General features: G+C 45.0%; 1 long non-coding RNA gene across 2 annotated transcripts in view; it reads right to left on the bottom strand.

Moving 5' to 3' along the window:
* LOC111250716 (uncharacterized) overlaps window positions 1-18,426 on the bottom strand; it is a 179,694-nt gene extending 161,268 nt beyond the window's left edge. For both annotated transcript variants that reach the window (XR_015319791.1, XR_002673488.2), the window contains exon 1: window positions 17,791-18,426. This is a non-coding gene — a long non-coding RNA (uncharacterized LOC111250716). The remainder of the gene's footprint in view (window positions 1-17,790) is intronic.
* Window positions 18,427-18,857: the final 431 nt, after the last annotated feature.

Below are 18,857 nucleotides of genomic sequence, written 5' to 3'. Positions count from 1 at the left end.
AAAACGCGAAGACTGGTGAAGGAAGTTTCCACTCAGGCGTGCAGCTCTTATTAGCCTACTCATTTAATGTGACGGTGACGTTAGTAATAAAGGCTCACTTCGTATTTACTAAGCTGCCCCGGGCCGGAAATAGTATTACAGCTCGAACAGGTCAACAACAGCCTTTGATGTTGTCTTCTTTGGACTAAATTTTTCTGATGAGTCTAACTCACGTTCGACTTCGAACGTAGCCAAGTGAAGTAGAAAACTGCGCTAAAATACAGCTGAATAGAAGGCAACGAAAAACACGAGGAAGGAGAAGCAGCAGCGGTTGCTCGCTCCGTCAATCGGTCGACTGCTCACTAAGAAAGCTAATTGCTCAGTTGAAGGACACCACAGTGGGGAGCGCCCCTATGGTCGCCCTTTCCCTCGATGGAGCGGTCCGACGGCGAAAGAGAAAGGGTAAGCCCGATCTCGCTACTTGCCGCTGCTAACAATGGCAGTGGTAGACCGGTGCATTGGTGGTAATGCTGGTGGTAGGTGCTCAATAAACAGCAACCCTTAGGGAAGGGTGTCATGTGGGTTGCGGGCTCTGCGTGAACTCGTCCGACAGGCTAGTTGTTCCTCCTGTCGTCCAGCTCCTGGCCCCCACCTACCTTCTCCCGAGAGATAACCCCTCGACGCGTTATTTTCGTCGTAGTAGACAGCTCGTTTTCCTCGCCCTTTCCTTTAAGGTGTCGTCTGTTGAAGGTGCTACTGCCTAACCAAACTAACTTTAGTCGTTGGTAAGGTGTTCATGGGCAATAGATCTGAAAGCAGCTCCATCACTTCAGCCGCTACCATCTCGGCGACCTTTGAACCCCCAAAATCTCTTGTGAGTTGACTAGATACACTGATATCAAAGCTCTAAATCTCACTTTCGTTCCCTCTTGCAACAGCCAACAGCTGGGGGACTCTACCGTTGCCCTCACAGTTTCCTCTAGCCGCACCTTCAACGCTCGTTGTCGAATCCTAGGCTTTAAGGCGAAGCAGGTTGGAAGGATTCTAGAGTTACTGTCATCGCTTTTCGCACATTTTATTCCTGTCTTGGTTTCTACTTCTATAAAGCCTAAAGCACGTGCGTGCGTGCATAACTGTTTCTCCTGCCCTGTATCGAGGAGATGCTTAAACGGCCGCCGTATGGAATTATTGATCGTTAGGCAAGGCTGTGTTACTATTTACAATACAGCCACTACACGGCTACTAATAACATCAATATTGATTTTTTTGTAAAACAGGGAATAATAGCTTAAGAAGAAAAGAATAGTAGTCTTGGCTGCCAGCTTAATCTTTAATCTTGGCGAACTCTTCAGGGGCTAGCTGGTAGTAGTAGCTTTCGTTCAGCGGCTGAATGTGTAGATGACCCATGGAGTAGCTGTCTTGCTGCTTTGGCTTGCTTAAAGCCATACAGCGACGTTGCAGTATGCAGGAGTGATCCTTCTTTCGACTGTTGGTCCGTTCACCTCGCAGTATGCGAACAATGCCGCCATAATCCGGATATTGAACCCTCACCTGTTGTTACTTCGCTGCTCCGGAGGTTCCTCTCAAGAAGACCACGGCACGCAACCCTCGACTCATCTGGGTCCTAAAGATGAGAGCGAACGTGAGCGCGTAAGAGCACTCATGATGGTGGAGCTTGTAATAGCAATAGAAGTAAGACGACCAGCCACTGTACTGAGAGGACTATAGGACATCGAGTAGCTCAGGCTAAGAATGTTAGCCGATGCCGGCCACCCACTGCCGCTAACAGTGCTCTTTTTTTTTTTTGCATTAACCCTGACTCATCCTGTTCTTTCCTACGCCTTAGCTTCTGGCTTATCCGTGCACTTACTAACTTTTTGGGCTACCGAACAACCGATGGACTGCTCGGGTGCTCACAACACAGTTTCCATGCAGACCCATACGGGCTCTCAGCGCTTTTCGCACTCATAAAGAAATACCTATTAGTGCATGCAGATATATACAGTACAGAAAAATCATTACACAAAACCGACGGATCATGTTTGCAAATATCTCATAATTAGCCAATAGTTGCGTCGACCGACTTTTCCTAGGTGTCGGATCTGATCGTTCTTGTTCCCAGCATATCTGAAAACACTTGCACCATATTTTCTAATTAGACCTTAATTGAGTATTTGTAGGCGTCTCTTTAGAGCAATTCCATGCACTTAATTGTCGAGTCTTTCAGCAATCAAAAACGTGCTCATTAGTAAATGGATGATGCGATTTTTTTAGGCGTAGGTAGGAACCTGTTTGATAACCTACGTTTGAAACTGGGTGTAGACAACCTTTGCTTTACAGTGGCCAACAGTTTTTAACGGCATCAGACGTATAATTAGAAACATTTAAGTTCATCTGTGTAGCCCCGTTCTGTACTACAGACTATAAAAACCCAAAAACAGTTAGACATGAGCTGAGCTGCTTTTTATAGAGTCTGCCTAATGTCTGCGTTCAAAAGTTCATAACCCACATTTAATTCTGGTAATAAAACGGGCTTCAACTGTAATTAACATTAGTAATTTAAAATGTAAGTTGTATTCACAATCGTATGAATGTACAGAAAGTTATCGGGGGCGATGTTTCCAGTTCAATTTTGTAAAATCGCTCTACCCAACTAAGTTGCAACACATATGAATACAAAAAAACCGTGTAAGCAATTAAATCAAACTCTACGAAACATCTATTGTCAGTCAGAGCTGCCTATCGTGCTAATCGTTGCCCCGCATGGCGACAAAGCTAAGTATGAAGTTAGCACTAAACTGATTCGTGTTGTTGCACCTGCTAAACAGAGCACGGACAGTAACTGAAGTTAGTTATAATTAAAGGAAAGGTGCCTAGTTTAAATTGGACACCAGATCTATCCCGCTAGCCGTTGTGAGGTGGCCCTTGACCCACTGAGACACCCCAGCAAACAAGGAACGGCAGTCACTCGTCGTCTCGTGGACATAATCGGATTCGTTAACCAGCCGCTCGTTTTTGCTAGCATCCGTCTGATTTTTCAGGACTGTAGCTATTTCACTGTGACTGGCCAAAGTAGTCAATGAGAGAAGCACGATGCGAAAGGAGCGAGTAAGGACAAGTTGTTACCAGGCAAAGATCTCGCGTAACCTAACGTAGCGAAGTGAGTTTAATTTAGCTTACCGTTGTTAATAGGCTCAAGTCGTCTAACCAATGAACTCGCAATAAATGATAGGTACTATCTTGGAAAAAGCTAGAATCCACGACTTTTTGATATATAAGATATACATACACATAAAGTTACTGTTAGCTCAGATTGCTTGTTTTTTGCGTGCAAATGAATATGGACATCGTGCATTGAGAGATAAAAGGAACTCCTTGTTTACTACTGTAGGCACCATTTTACCATGAAATGGGTTGCAGGTTCTACGATTGGACACTTGATCAGGTGCGAATGATCGGGTTATTATGAAAGAGATACGACACAACTGGATGTATTTTTCAGCTGAATAAAAATCAGCCTTTAATTTTTAAATAAATGCAAACGCACATAAATATAGTCTTCAGTTTGCATTTTTGTCAATCAACTTCTTGTTGCTACTATTTTATTATGAACCGCCTGGATATATTGTTGCGTGAAAAATTTACTTAAGAAAGTTGAAAAGTCAAATGGGTAAGTGCGCTGGTGTACAAAATTTACCTGGCACGGGCCCCCATTACGTCGAAGTTTTACGGTGAAGCACCTGTCATATGCGTGGTCAAAGTCTCGCCATATTCCTATGAGTTCCTTTAACCCGCTAACTAAATATCGTAACATAAGCAAATAATAACAAATTTCACCATAAATACTCTATTCTATCGTGCTTCAGTGGCATCAACGATAGCTTCATGCTGCTTGCGTAATATTATAGATAACCTTCAAACTCAGGTTCTAAACGAATCAGTAAGAGAAATTTAGGTCAGATGCCGGTCTTCAATTTCAGTGTCAAACTCGATTGATTGATTGATTCAGATACGTACAAATTAGTAAATGCTGAACCTGTTTTTCGTTTATATAAGTGCACGACCAACACACAGCTTGACTATATATATAATATACTAAGGGTAATTCTTGCAACGATATTAATTATTTGTAAAAGCTAGTTCATGCACCGTGCACCCCTATATATCTTATCGTAAATTATTTCTACGTGCATACCAGACGTATGTACCTGCGCCAATAATGTAAGAGGTGGCAAAATTACGATCCTATCACTACTACTAAACTGTTCACATCAATGAATGTTGAACAAATGCCAAACGGCACACGCCGTCCCTAACGCATCCAACATCTGCATAAATTATTCAGCGTGTAACCCCCAACTTCCGCTTTCAGCGAATCTACGATGACACTCAATTACTTTGAAGTCTTCAATGAAGTGCATATCAAAAGGAAATCGGAGTGACAATTACAAGGCAAAAAACAATGACAGCATATTGCAGATTTTATATAGAAAGAGTTCTTCGTTTTTTTGAAAATCTATAAATCTTAACGAATGTCTAGTTTACTATAAGAGGACGTGTCTTATATAATCTTTGACAATAAGTCTTTCCTAATCAGGAGTCTTTGTATATATATATATATATATATAGTCTAGTAGAATGACGTTCACAATAATATTTTATGATGAGCTTATTATTTGTTTTGTTCCAAAGACGGTTAGAAAAAAAATCGTTCCTAGATGCCTCAAGTAGGACATCTTTGGGATAAATTATAGTTAAAGAGGTTTAGTGATATTCAAGCTAAGGCTTAAACGTAAGTTGGCAACTTAGATATTAGGGATAAGCGGAGTTCAGTGCTGAACCAAAATGTATAATAAAATACCATGCTTGTGTTTTTACCCACTGAGATTCTGAATTAATTCTATGATGTTACAATTAACTATGAGATGGTAGATAGAAAAGCATCTCAGCAATCTATGGGTAAATATTTCGCAAAACAACGTTTGTCGAACAATTATACCTTTGGTGCACGGCGGAAGAAAAGCTGGCTACTCAGCGATCCTGTAGCAATCGTCTCGCAGCAGTCAGGTACACGGGTGTCAGACACACCCCGCTAGACCAGATCAATGATTATACGAGGTAATGTATTTCTGCCTCTGGCCTATATAATATTCATGGCGTTATCTTGAGCATTGCCGACTCATTACGATAATTTTCCCATAGGAACTTGCTACTCAAGGGCCCGAAGCTCATATTCTGTAGGCGACTTCTCTACATAACTGGTTTGCGGAACCAGAGTCCTTCGTTCCTTACCATATGACCGCCACTTTACAAAACCACGCGCAGTTTTAAGAGTGGACACGTTCCGTTGAATTGCATTAGCATCGAGTGAACGTCCACGATGACTTCATTTGGAAGCGCTCTAGTTTCTCTAATTCCGACATTGAAGCGCAAACCGAGAGAAATCTGGAGTATTTCTCCCATGCGTGATCTAAGTCGGGATTTACTCAACGCATATTGAGTAAATACCATCCTTTGGAGTTAGCGACCTATAGCAGTGGCGCAGCGAGCGCACTAAATAGCTTCGGCCGGCATCTTCAATGTCCGTTGAGTGTTGGGTTGTCACGGACAACACTTACAACCATATTACCGCGGACCGTCTCTCTATCCCTTCATGCATGGATAAGCTTTTGGAAGTAGGCGGTAGGGTACTGAATTAATATCGAAGACAAAAACTCATGCTACGCATGCCGCTCATTTTGATACCTGACCCAATAGATTCACTTCCTGATTCGCCAGATGCGAACATTTCTATTGATACATTGAAATGACGTTTATTGTAGCCTTTTTAACATGTACTATCGGTAATTGCTTATGGTACCTCACTAATGGAAAGCGGAAGAGGTGCGGTTCGATCAGCCGCGCCGCGCCACCCCACAGTAGTGACCAGATTTTCACGGAGACCGGCTTTATTGTTGGGCACACACTGTCAGACCGAGTACGCAACTCTTCTACCGATAGCCTACCGACAATTACTCCCTAGAAAAAGTTTCTACAGATTTTGCCTATATAGAAAGGCTGTTTGTATTATTACGGCGGAAACATCAAAACATATTTTAATTTTAGGTTTAATAATACTAATTCCCTAATTTTCGGTTTGCGGATTTCTAATGAAGTAACGGCGTCATGGAAGTTATTTTACGTTGCTTGTAACCATATATTTCAAAACTACCATTTGAGATATTGTCTTTTATTCTAGCGCTAGCTGATATCGAAAGCGTTAGACCAGCATTTTTCTGGCAGGCCGCTCCGATTCGGCACAGCCTTTTGAATCCAAATTTCAAACCTTGGATGATAGTGATTCGTTGGTCAAAAGAGATAGCGAGGGAGTGTTCATCATTTCCGCTAGGCCCATTACCTTTGATTGGCCAATCGCGTATCTTCACGGTTGTCAACTCCTATCGCCAAACGCAACCTATCTCTAGTATTGCCTACGAGAACCGATCTGTCGGTAGGAGACAGCCAGGGATAAATCAATGGAGTTTTTGATGCCGGGTCACAGTAGCGTGCCTGTTCGCCTACCGGCCCGTGACCGATCGTGGGACACATTCCAGTTGTATAGTTCTTCTTACGACAATCGGGTTATGGGCGACCTCTGTTCAATTCTTCATTGGAAAGGCGCTGTCAAAAACAGTCACTAGATGGTGTATGAACTCTGCCCAATTCTTTTAGTCAGATTTCATGCCACTAATAGCAGTAGTAGTTGTCGTGGTTCCTATTATGATGTACTGTATATCTGCATAGCCCATGAGTCCAGATACGTACATACAAATACTTGCACGGGCAAGTAGCCCTTATTTTTGGCTTGGTTAAAAACGTCGCCCATCGGAGACGATGTCTCTCGCTTTCGTTACAAGTATTCATTGCCCATTCGGCTGCCGACAGGCTGGATTAAGAGAACCGAATTTACTGAGCAATAGTGCTAGCAGCAGCAGCGGCAGTAGCTACAGACTGATCACTGCGGATAGTGGGAAATAGGGTCACAAACTAAGCTCTGCTCAGGATTAATCTTGGTGCAACCGATTGATAAGACCGGTGGGGCAAAGTTAGGAAGAAGCTTTACGGGTACAGATTCAGGGTTGCGAAAGCAATGAGAAAAGTAGGGGTGACAATGGAAGGCGCCAGTGTGAAACGCTTAAAGAGGGGAACGGGAGAAAGAGGCGCATCAGTCGCTAGCTAGAGACAGGCAAATTCGTCTTCACAGTCGCTGCCAAGAGCCTCATATAGCCTGTTCTGCAGGCCACCTCTCCATGTTTAGGGCATTCTTTGTAAGCCAAACTCTCACTCCTTACACCCAACTTCCGTTCTATTGTGCGCGGTTCTATTTGACATCGCCATCTTGGACCCAACCATCAAAAAGGATGAACGTACTATATTTCAGGCCTATGCATGAAATGGTTCTATCGGCATTATATTACGTATTTTTAACGTTCTACATCCTATGAGCAGCCTCTACTAGTGCCTATCCGTGGTTTCACGTAGTCTCTTTTTCCGTAAGTATTTTAAATTGAATCCCAGTGATTGATGAAAACTATTGCTATCAGCAGGGCCAAAGTCTATTCCTCGGCCCCTCGAGCCGAAGATTTCTCCTCTTCAAATCGAGCTTGTTCGCAATAAGAAAAACGAGAGAGGATTTGGAAAAGATTGAAAGTTGGAACGACCAGGGGGTCAGCGAGGGCCGACTAGCGTAAAGCCGAGCAATGAAAAACGAGTAGGGCGGAAGAACAATCTGCGACTTTCTTTTGTAACTAGGAGCGAGTGAAGAACCTCAGTTGAATGGCTGACTGCCTGTCTGACTGCTTCGAGTGCCCAGTGAGTGGACCGTTGTAGAAATGTAGAAGCAGTGTTAGTAGTCACGGCAGCAGTTCGTATGGCGGCGCCACCAGCGGCAGAAGCAGTATTTGAACCAAACTGCTTTCCGAAGAAGGAAAAGCAGAGCATTACGAAGAAAACAACGGGGGTTCTTTGAGGCTGGGGGGAATAGAGCCGAAGGAACGCCTCACCGCAGTTGACGATATCGGATTTCTTTGTCCTAACCACCCTCCCGTCAACCTTCTCCCCTAGTATTACGTCGTCCACTGTCGACGTAGAAGAGCGGCGGACGAACTCTTACCAATGGCGCGTTTCCTCTACAACCCTTATATATAAGCAGAAGTATATAACTTGCCATACCCCATTTCAAGTCAGCCGATCTGTTGGCGAGGAAGGTCGACCTGTTTTCCGGCCAACAGCCAAATGATCTTCCCTTCAAGTAGTTCTCCTAGAATTTCTTCCACTTTTTTCTCGTTGCCATCTCATTGTTCCCTCTTTCCTACGCAATTACGCAAGCAACTTACAGACCATTCTTCTGTTTTGTTTCTATTGCTCCTGCTTCCACCTATTTCGCCTATTCGCCTGATTCCACCTAACTTAACGGCCTAGTCATTCCATGTACCCGCATCCTTTAAACAAAGAAGCCCCCTGTTGTTGTCGTCGGCATGAAACTGTCCTCTACTTTCCCTCTGCCTCCCACTCACCTAAACGTCGACTTCTACCCTAGCGCTAATCTTAGGCGGCAAACGAGCCGACTATCTCAAATAAGCAAAATTACCTAAGTTTGTATATAGTAAGTGTAGGTAGAATCAAAATACGTAATCGATATCGGCTGACAATGACAGCGGGACAATACAGAATACCAGCGTGAACCATCGCCTTTTGCCTTACCCTCGAAGACTCCAGTCCACTTCTCGACTCATACCCCCCCCCCCCCCCCTCTAACATCGCCTACTCGTGCAGTTTCGCAGTGCTCGCTGAGTGTCTTTGTTTGTTCCGTTGGCTGTTGAAAGTGCAGGTTCCTAAAATCGGAAGCTAGCTAGCTTGCTTGCTATTGGTCGACGTTTTTTTCAGAAATCCAGCCACCAAGCCTGGCAGGCCCTGAAGCCTGCTAGTTGGCACTACTGTCAAGCTAAAGTTGTGTGCTGCTCGTCTTCGTATGTAGGCCTCAGTTGGCCGGCCTGTCAGTCCTCCTGGTTAAAAACCAAGCGCCTTTTATATATTGAACATAAATGACTATGCTTATCTGCATACAATGGCTCACCAAGCTCAATGCTTATTGACAAACATCAAATAGCAACAGCTTTCATTTCCTTGCTCAGCTGATTGTTGTCGTCGCGCCCGTCTGCTTAGCAGCTGCTATGAAGCTTAGTTCTGTCTTGAAAGCAACAGTAGCTGGCCTTTATCCAGTTGGTTTGCTGGACAGAGGAACTGCGGCAGCTCTCTCGGTGGTTGCCGTATTGTGTTACAACTGAAACGTATTTCGCTTTTACCATTAAGTAGCAACCATGTATTGGGTCTCTCTTTCGCCCTCTGTTTCTCTGCCATACTACGCCCGTAAGCCGTCATTCTGCGATGCCAGCTTGCCCTTGCTTCCCCAGCGGCTGCCCGGCGCTGCTTACTTTGCTGCCCTTGCAGTGACTATCAAAGTACCTTTACTATTCCGACGTGCTCCTCGTACGGACAAATATAAGAGGCGACGACAAATAATGCAATCGATAGGTCGACATGCCGCACCTTTACTGTTACTGGCAGTTACGGCGACTACTGTCAGTAGTAGCGGCCGTTGGCATAGCAATGCTTCTTACCCCACTCGTTCTTCTTTTTCGCGTTATTGTTCCTATATGTCGTTGTACTCGTTGACCGATTGAGGTTCGGGGTGTTGCCAGCAATAGAGGCGTCGGCGGACTACACTCTGCTCGAATGGGTTAAGTGTGCTGTGGTGTCCATTCGAGCAGCCAGTGCTAAATAGTCTCCTTCACCGATAGGACCGGGATGTTATTACTGCCATAGCCGGTCGGACAGGTCTGCCTAGCTGGAGAGAGAACCACCAAGAACGAGTCAGCCCACAAAACCAACGAGTGCCCTGACACCCACGGATGGTAACGTAGCTGGATAGGCTCGGCTTACCTGGTCGTTCATTCGGTAGATAGGAAAAAGGGAATTGTGCGGAAAGGCCCGCAGATATGAATGTTGGCGTCGGCCTGCCATTGTACGTGAATAACAGTAATAGTCAGTGCGGCAGCATTGATAAATTCACTTTGTCTCTCCCGTGTAATGCAACTATATGGTTCCCGCAAACGCGTTGCTGCCCCCTTCGTCGTCCTGCTCGCTGCGCCATACGGTGTCTGCCATATATATGCTACCAACTTTGCTAGCCATGGCCATACCCCTCCGTTGACCATACTACTCGCAATGTAAAGATTAAGATTGGTACTATGCCGTTGACTATAGTCATGCTTCGGACGCTGGCCGGTCCACCACAGATCGAGGCGAACCGATCCGATAACGAAAGCGCACAGCTAGGGGCCACCTCTGTGGAATATGGGTCTAGCATGCATGGAGAAGAGAAGTTACGGCGGGGGGACAAGGTATGATAAGGGGCGATGTTTGGCAGCCACAGCAGGAAACACAGCATCGGGAGAACGAAGAGACGGTAGGTCAAGTATCTCCCTGGGGTTTCCGCGCTTCTCCTGCACTGCCATTTCATCAGCTTGTGCTTCGGCAATGCGACCAGTAGCGCCCATACTTTAGATCGTCGAGTACTCCCTATACATCATCATAGCTTCGTTCATTTGCTGGGTTCCGGGTCTTGTCTAGCGATAGTGATCGCGGGAGTTGCAATCGCTGCTTGTTGCTTACCTCTTTGTCCATCTTCTATATCCATTTACCAGCCAATCGAGACAATGATGAAGATAGCCCTTTACTCTTTTACAAAGGAGAGCCCGCGATATTATTCTTGCCTGATGTTGAGTCCATTCCTTTGGTTGACACTTTGAGAATCTTTCAAATAACTTTTTCTTCTTTTTTTCGTCGAGAACACGAGGCGATGTTTATACGAAAACGTATATTTCTATTCCGAATATTGTCCATGACGTGCAGTATACGGCATAAACAACTGATGCGTTCTCGGTGCTCGGGTCTCTTGGGGAGTTAAAAAGTGCGGCAGATTTTTATTATATTTCATCTTCGTAAAATATAAGTGCGCTTTGTTTCTGGATGAATCTGCCGATGCTATTGTCGGAAATGTTACAATTTTCTTCGACGCAGGCGGTTATAAGGAAAAAAAAAGTGCAACCATTTGCTTGGTTGGCCGTAAAATCTGTGAAACGTGGGTACCGTTCCGAGGTTTTCATCAAATTACTCTACTGCTCTACTTAGATTCAGGTGGGAAAAATTTAAGTAGTGATCGAAAACTTGGAGGAATCTTCAGTCGATCCAGAAGGAACCTCATCATCGATCCTGGTTCAACCATTCAAAATCAAACGACCCAGACTGGCTTACTTTCATGGTCTATGTCTGCTGTCTGTGTATTCTATCTTAGAGGACATGCTGGTTCGTAGACAGCTGCGGTTATTTCTGATATATTGTTATCTGGTTTTGTCGAACTGTATTTTTAATTCGAAATATTTCTGAACATTTGTTCCTGCCTCTCGTATATTTTGCGATTGATCATCCTAACGGGTTTTGGGAAAGAAAGGCCGAGCCTCAGGTTGAATTTAGCTTTCACTTTTTGACAGCAAAAAACACACGCTAGTTTTTCCCTGTATACATATATGGGTCGTTTTTCCAGTGGAATTATGTCCGGCGCAATTCGGCTCCGTATGAACAGAATATTACACTATCATATCACGTATTATTACAATGCAGTACGGCTTATAATCTGTTCAGAAATGAGGCACTTTAATAAAAAAAAAAAACAATCCATTAGAAAACCCGGTTTTTTTTCCGAAAAAGTTTTTAGCTACATTTTTAAATAAATTTAATAATGACTAAATAAGTTATTTGTCAAAGCAAACATATAGGCATAATTTATTTTGCCATTTCATATACTTGTAAATTAAGAATTGCTAGCAACCCCTAAAAATTCAACGAAGTGACGATGCATAAATATAACTGATGACGATATGTGTATCGTTGTATAATTTAAGAAGGTAGTTTCGCATACCATGTTAAGCTGTTCCTGAATCCTGTTAAAGTATCAACAAGGGTCTAAGTAAGTAAAATGTAGCCCGTGCCTTGCTAGCGCTAGGGTGTTTCAGTGGCAAATCTTTCGGTAATTAGCAAAATAACGCCAGTGATCGCAAGAACGTCCCATTGCGATTTTTCCTCACCGGGCCATTCGCTCACTTGGGCGTCCTGCAGACGTCATTCTTTTTGTCGTTGCTACTGTTGCTGCTGCTGCTGCTGCGTTAAATGGACAAAGCGTCATACACGGTTCACATGCGGAAACATTCAGAACTGCCAAACATGGGTCAAGAAAGTGCTTGTGAGTCTTGCGATGCCGTGGAGCAACATATGGCACTAACGTGAGCAATACATAAACGAGATATTACGTAAGCAGGCAGACGAGAACAGCTGGAATACTGAATGACAAAGTGTGTCGGTAACGTCCACCATCGAGAGTGATAGCTCAATCGCGCTCTAATGTAAGCAAGGGCTAAGCAAACCGAACATAAATTTAAGGTGATGATTCTAAGCGAACTACGATAGCGAAGCGTGTCGCTACGGTCCAAAAGTTAAACCGCGATGTAGTTTATAGGAAGCATGATGAAAACTACCATTCGTTACTACCATTCGTTAGGAGGATCTGATGAGCCAGAGCATCGCGTCTCGTCATTGATCTCTTCCCAGTTCATTGCATTTATTAGAACTCAAAAAATATAGCCTGTATAATGAAAGCATGCATGAAAGAATTTTTAACAAATTGCTATTTGATAGGCGTGTCGTTTTTCATTTTGACGATCTCTTTGAAATGGAAACAGACGCTGTAACGTAATTGTGTAGTCTTCAACGATCGATAACGACTGTTGTCGAGCTGGTGACTCGGCCATCTTCGGCGGGAGTAGGTCGACGACGGAGTCCCTTAACGAGCGCCCGCTATTGGAAAACCCACCACTTCTTGCGCAGCAGATCTTTGCGTCTGCGACGTCATAGGCAAACTGTGGGGATTCACATATCTTTGGCACTCTCTCGTGTTAGCAAAGCGTTTCCTTCTCGGAGGGGCTCGTCCTTCCAGTTGCACGAGCAGCAGAGGGCCGTAGCCGCAGCCATTGCCTAGGCGCGCCATACTCGTCACCGACTCATGCCTTCCCCCGGACCCTTCATCCGCACTGGCTCCAAGCATCCTTGCTATCCGGCAGCGTTACTATCTATAAAGGAGGCAAGCAACTGCTGTCTGAAGTCGGGATGGCACGACAATTCCAAATTTTCCTGTCGGCACACCACCACTGCTGCTACGGCTGCTGTTACTGCTCCAATCTAGGTTCGCTGTCAACTCGTCACGCCGCACTGCAAACGTCATCGTCGGAAGCTTCAACCCACTACAACAAATAATGTATCCACAGCGAGCTGGCTAACAGGGTGTTAAGTTATTGATATGATCTGGCGAAAAAGGATGAGGTACCATTGGTTGTGTAGCTAAACGGCCTTTTTCGTAACGTTTCGTTTATGGCAGGAATAAGGCTAGCACTGTATGACCGCTGTGATCTTAATTCCGCTATTAACACATCCTAACACGATTGAGGGAAGCTCAATATAGTTAGTATATTAATGTTTTTGTTTTGTTAAAAAATGCTCCGTTTGTTTTTCTCTCGCTAATCTCGTATTTTGTCCGCTATCCGCTTGCTGTATCGTACAGGCAAATCAATATTTCGGCTGAAGGTCCATTACTCAGGTTTGTTTCTAGACATACGTGCTTCTCGGGCATTACCAATTGGCACGAGAATACATCGTGAGGTCGTCAAGGTTTGAGGAGCTAAGAGGTAAGGGAATACGGGACGTAAATTTCTCGTTGTGAAGCCGATATCAAGCTCGTCACGTGACGTCTTCTCTAAAATAGCCTGCGCAAAATAAGTGAAATCTATTAGAAGTTTCAATTATCTGTCGGTTACAAAGCTATACACATTAAAGTTAGATCGAACAGCCGATAGATTTCGCAGTGACGACTGTCCACGCAAGCTGTTTAAGGTCGAGAACTTAATGAACCGGACAATTTATAAAGAATATACGCAGCAGAATTTCTTTTAAAAAATATGATAACTTTAAGCATGTTCATTGCACGTAAATAAAAAAAAAATGACTCGAGGATTTTGGCGCAAGGAATAGTCATCGAAAGCGTTATCGTCATCTGATTCTACTATTTCTCGAGAAAATTGTTTGTATCGTTGTTCATCCGCCGAGAAACAGATGTGTATCCACACATCTGAATGTAAACACCTAAAAAGGCGGGCCAAACTTTACCTCTATACGCTTAAATGTATGCACCTCAATCTTTTTAAATTTTGTTAGACAGCTAATCAATAACCTATCCTTACCCCTTGCCGCCCGAAGTGAGGCGCACGCCGCACGAGATCAGAGAGGGTACTATTACCAAGACACAGTATGCAGCACTGTCGATCGCCGCTTGTTTCATTTTTGCATCGCCAAGAAAAACGCACACACTATTTAAGTCTCAGAAGCTAGCATGAACAATGGCAGAGCTTCTCTGCATTGTCATGCAATGTCAAAATACGGACAAACATCCCGACATAGCTTGCCGATGGGACTGGTGGGAGGGAGATGGGAAGTAGAGAGAGGGGTCTTTTCATTTTCGTAGGCCTTCCCTTCCCCCAGCAATTGCAGCACTCCAAATAGCTTGAGAAGAAAATTCAACCAGCGTGCGCCGCTGCACCAGCACCCAAAGCAGTGGCTGCAAAAGCACCGACATAGGATACGACACGAATGACAGGGGCGGGATAGGATAGCAAAGGACCAGCAGGAACGGAACAGGCGCATGACAACGACAACGACGGCATCAACAACAGTAACGGTGTCCAATCATAAACAAGATTTTCAACGAATTCTTTACTCCCACGTCCTCAGACGTTCGCGTGCCCATGCTGTTTGTATGCTATAACGAAATATTCACTTGACACACGCGTGAAAAATGACGAAAACGCTAAGCCTCGCGAGTTCGGCGTTGAACGAAGTGTCAAGTAAGACTGAGAAAAAAGCTCATTTCTCGGAACACTCATCCAACCAAAGACGTTCTTGCCTGTGCGACAAAAATGATAATGACGCCAGGACATCATGGGGCACATATGATAGTGGTTATGTGTCGTCCGAACTGAAAATTAAGGAGCATCATTCATCCAGACTTGGCACCTCCACCCATTTCATACTGGTGATCGTGTCAATTGGCGCGGGTATTTTGAACGAATTGCAAAACAAAAAAAAAAGTCGTTTTTCCTTTCTTTGGTGGTCATTCAACTTAAACGCGTGACACATGTCAGTAGAACGTTACGTCACAGCTGCTCGAACAGTAACGCTAGCTGATGACGATGTTACTCGAAGTTGGATGTAATCATAAAAGGTGTCTATGAGACAAAAATCGTACATATGTGAGTACCTGCGTGCAACAGCGTTTCGGCTGAACCATTTAAATCTTCGGTGAATGCGGACCCTTTGGAAAAAGAATTGATTTACATCTGGCAAGCAAAGATTGCTTCAAGCAGGTACGTACGGTAAGGAGGACTTGGATTGTCAGTTTGAATTATTGGGCTCAAACAACCCGGAGAGACTCCTGCTATTTGGGTAGGCACAACACGTGTGTAAACGTAAGTCTGTTTGTGTGTGCAAGCAGGTGGGTGGATGGACACTGATAGAGAGGAGTAAGAGGTGGAAATCGAGAAAAAGACCGGGGCGAAAGAACTGAAATTTGGTCGTTTATAGATGAAAATTGCTTCGCCGAAAAGGAGGACAGGACATTTTGAACAGAAAAACAGGGAGGACTATACGGAGGAAAAGTGTCAACACAGAATAATAAGGAAATGACTATTTCGGTAACGATAGGAATGAAATGGTGGCGGTGACAATAATGTCGGCGAAAACGATGACTAAACGATGCCAGAAGGGTGACAGGAATGGGCAATGACATGCAAACGCAAACAAATCCGCCTGCCCCTCCATTCGTCGTGGTGCAAGGTGATCGGGAGCAGATGCAGAAGAAATGGCCGATTTGACCGAGGAGACGTTGCACCGCGACGCTTCCAGCGCCAGCGAACATTCAGAAACGACGTTGAATGCACATTACGCTGAACGCCGTTGGATAGTGATACAAAGACAGGAAAGCTGGCAGGCAGGATGTCGCAGGACGACGACACAGTACCATGTGCAAGGCGCACTCACCTCCTGGGCCCCGGTTAACTCTCTTGTCGGCCTGTTTATCATCATCATCGTCGTCGTCGTTGGAGGAATATCAAGAATAACTAATGATGTCCACTCACAGTTCTTGAAAGGACGCTAATAACGAACAAGAATTGCGTTTGGACAATCAGTAGTTGCGTAGCTGGCTGCAGTAGGCGTCGATAGTCGTTGTTAGTTCACGAACGCACGACTGTACTGACATGTTGGCATGCGCCGACATCCAACTCAACAAATCTAGCTATGTGGACGAGACGCTTAACTACACTGGAATTACACTGTGCACCAATGTTGGACAGACGATGGACACTACAAATAGTTCTCAAATATAGCCACGAGCTCCGCCACTGTGGACTGAGCAAATCCTTGTCCGGGGGCCAACAAGCAGCTACCCACATATACGTTGCGAAGTGGAGCGTACATCTGTAAGTCTGCGAGAGGGTACTATGCTGGAGGCTATACAAACGGCGGGGACTTCGCTGATTCGCTTCGCTGGGAGACCGACCAGGAAAGGGGCATCCCAGTCATATCGAGGAGGCCAGCAGACAGGCAGCCAGGCCGACAGGCACGCGAGCAGGGCAAACGACGATGGTACAGGGGCCTCCGGACAATCCACGCAGCCGGCAACAAACGATCATACCGCTGCTATTTTAGGAATAAATAAGTATAGGATATAGGAGAAGGTGGCAGCGGCTGTGACCGATTCACGATGCGGGAAATCGCGAGCTTCGAGTGCTTGATTCCACCATGAAAAGTCCACCTGTAAATTCTTGCTAACAAAACAGTCATATATGTATATAGGTATATAGATATGTATAAGGGTAAAGACTGACATTGTTATTTAGACTAGTCCTGTTCTTTTAGTAGGGAGGGAAATACGATTTGCAGGGGTCGATTAATTTAGCTCCTTTGGTCCGCGCAAAATTGTAACTTAGGAGGCCTCAAGAACGATATCAAGTCGAAACACATACGTGGACTGCGGCTAACGCTTGTTTCAATATAGTCAGATTACATCACGGTAGTACGTTATGGTATTGCAATATCGGTGTAGCTGAAGTCATACTGAATGAAATGATTCTAAAATGAAGTTCATACGCGGCCCATGCGTTGTCAAGAGACACTTGAAGGAGCTCGGTTGTCAAAGTTGCGAAGCTTATTCATCGAATATATCTGTTCTTACGTCGAGGTTCCACCCCACTCTAACGCCGCCGCTGCCGCCACCGCTCCGCTGAATAGCCGAAACGCAAACATACGCCAGTTCAAAACGTACCGTAAAAGCTCCTTTTATCGCTCTATCTCTAGCTAGACAAACTTTGGAACATTCCGGCCGGAATGATCAACGTACATGCTATAAGCGGGACGAACTTAGGAACCAGGTGAAGAAGATGGAGGGAATAGAAAATGGCACATTGGCCATTATCAGCACTCGCCTATATTTTTCCATCAACATTAGACATATCCGTTCATCGTATGCTTGCACATAGTGACAGCTGTGCGCTTCTCTCATGTTGTCCGAAGAAAAGCAAACGCACCGTATAAAATGTATACGAAACTCACCGAGCCGGGCGGAGCAACGTAGCAGGTGCAACAGATGGCGCGAAGTAGGAGTAAGGCCAAATAGGCCAGTAAGTCGAGCAACCGGCAGTTGGATGAAGAAGTAGGGAGTAAACTCGGGATAAGGCCCGCCGTCTTGGCACGATCGTTGTCCCGAACCATTGAATCATCCAGCACGCGCGCACTCGCCATTGTGACTATAGATGTGTGTTAGTTTTTTTATGTAGTAAATTTATAACGGATGAACATCTACTAGTAACAACACACAACCTGCCGCAAAAAAACAACAACGACGATGACGACGGCAAGAACAACGAAATTCTCAGTAGAACACCTTTCTATGCTAAACACCGCCGCCGTGAAGTCTACAAGCTGGCTCATACACAGCTGGATGTTAACAATAGGCTAAACCGACGAGCAACTTGAGAAACCTGGGTACAAAGACAGTTTGGCAGCTTCCACGGCAAGAACGAAAACTATAACACGCACTCGATCGAACCAAGGGAATCTTAACGAAAAAAAACGGAAGCAATCGAGCAATGAATGGTGGTGGCGGCCCAATGGAGTAACGCACGCAATAACACGTCCGAGAGACACACGGATAGCAGATCTGCCGTTATTGGCCCAGCAGTTCCTGAACCGGAGATCTCCGACGAGCGGGTCCGGGGTGGGGGCATTATATAGCGGGTGGGGTAGAGAGGAAGGGAAGGGAGAGGGCAAGCATAGCCCCTGATTGGTCCAGAGAGCCTCGATCAACAGGGAAGAGCGGGAAGTGGTCCAGTGAGCTCAAGTATAGAAGTGGACCACCGGACCCATGGGCGCTCGACGGCAGCCAGGTCCAACCCAACCGACGAAGACAACCCCAGGGCGAGCAGGCCATGGAAGCCCAACCCAGTCAAGATCAAGAACTCAGATCAAGTGGAGTGAGAAGCGAAATAAAAGAGCGATAATGAGAAGGAGAAATGGGTGGCAGAGAGAGAAAAGGGGTCAGGACATCAGAGGGCTATAGAAGACGAATGCAGCGAATACAGCATTCAGCAAATAATCACCAGCAGAAACAGCCTTTAACT

This window comes from Varroa destructor, unplaced genomic scaffold, assembly GCF_002443255.2.
Source record: "Varroa destructor unplaced genomic scaffold, Vdes_3.0 BEIS01000001.1, whole genome shotgun sequence".
In the NCBI taxonomy this organism is placed as follows: domain Eukaryota; kingdom Metazoa; phylum Arthropoda; class Arachnida; order Mesostigmata; family Varroidae; genus Varroa; species Varroa destructor.
The sequence above is the reverse complement of the archived record's forward strand: the minus strand, read 5'-3'. Positions and strand labels throughout refer to the sequence as shown.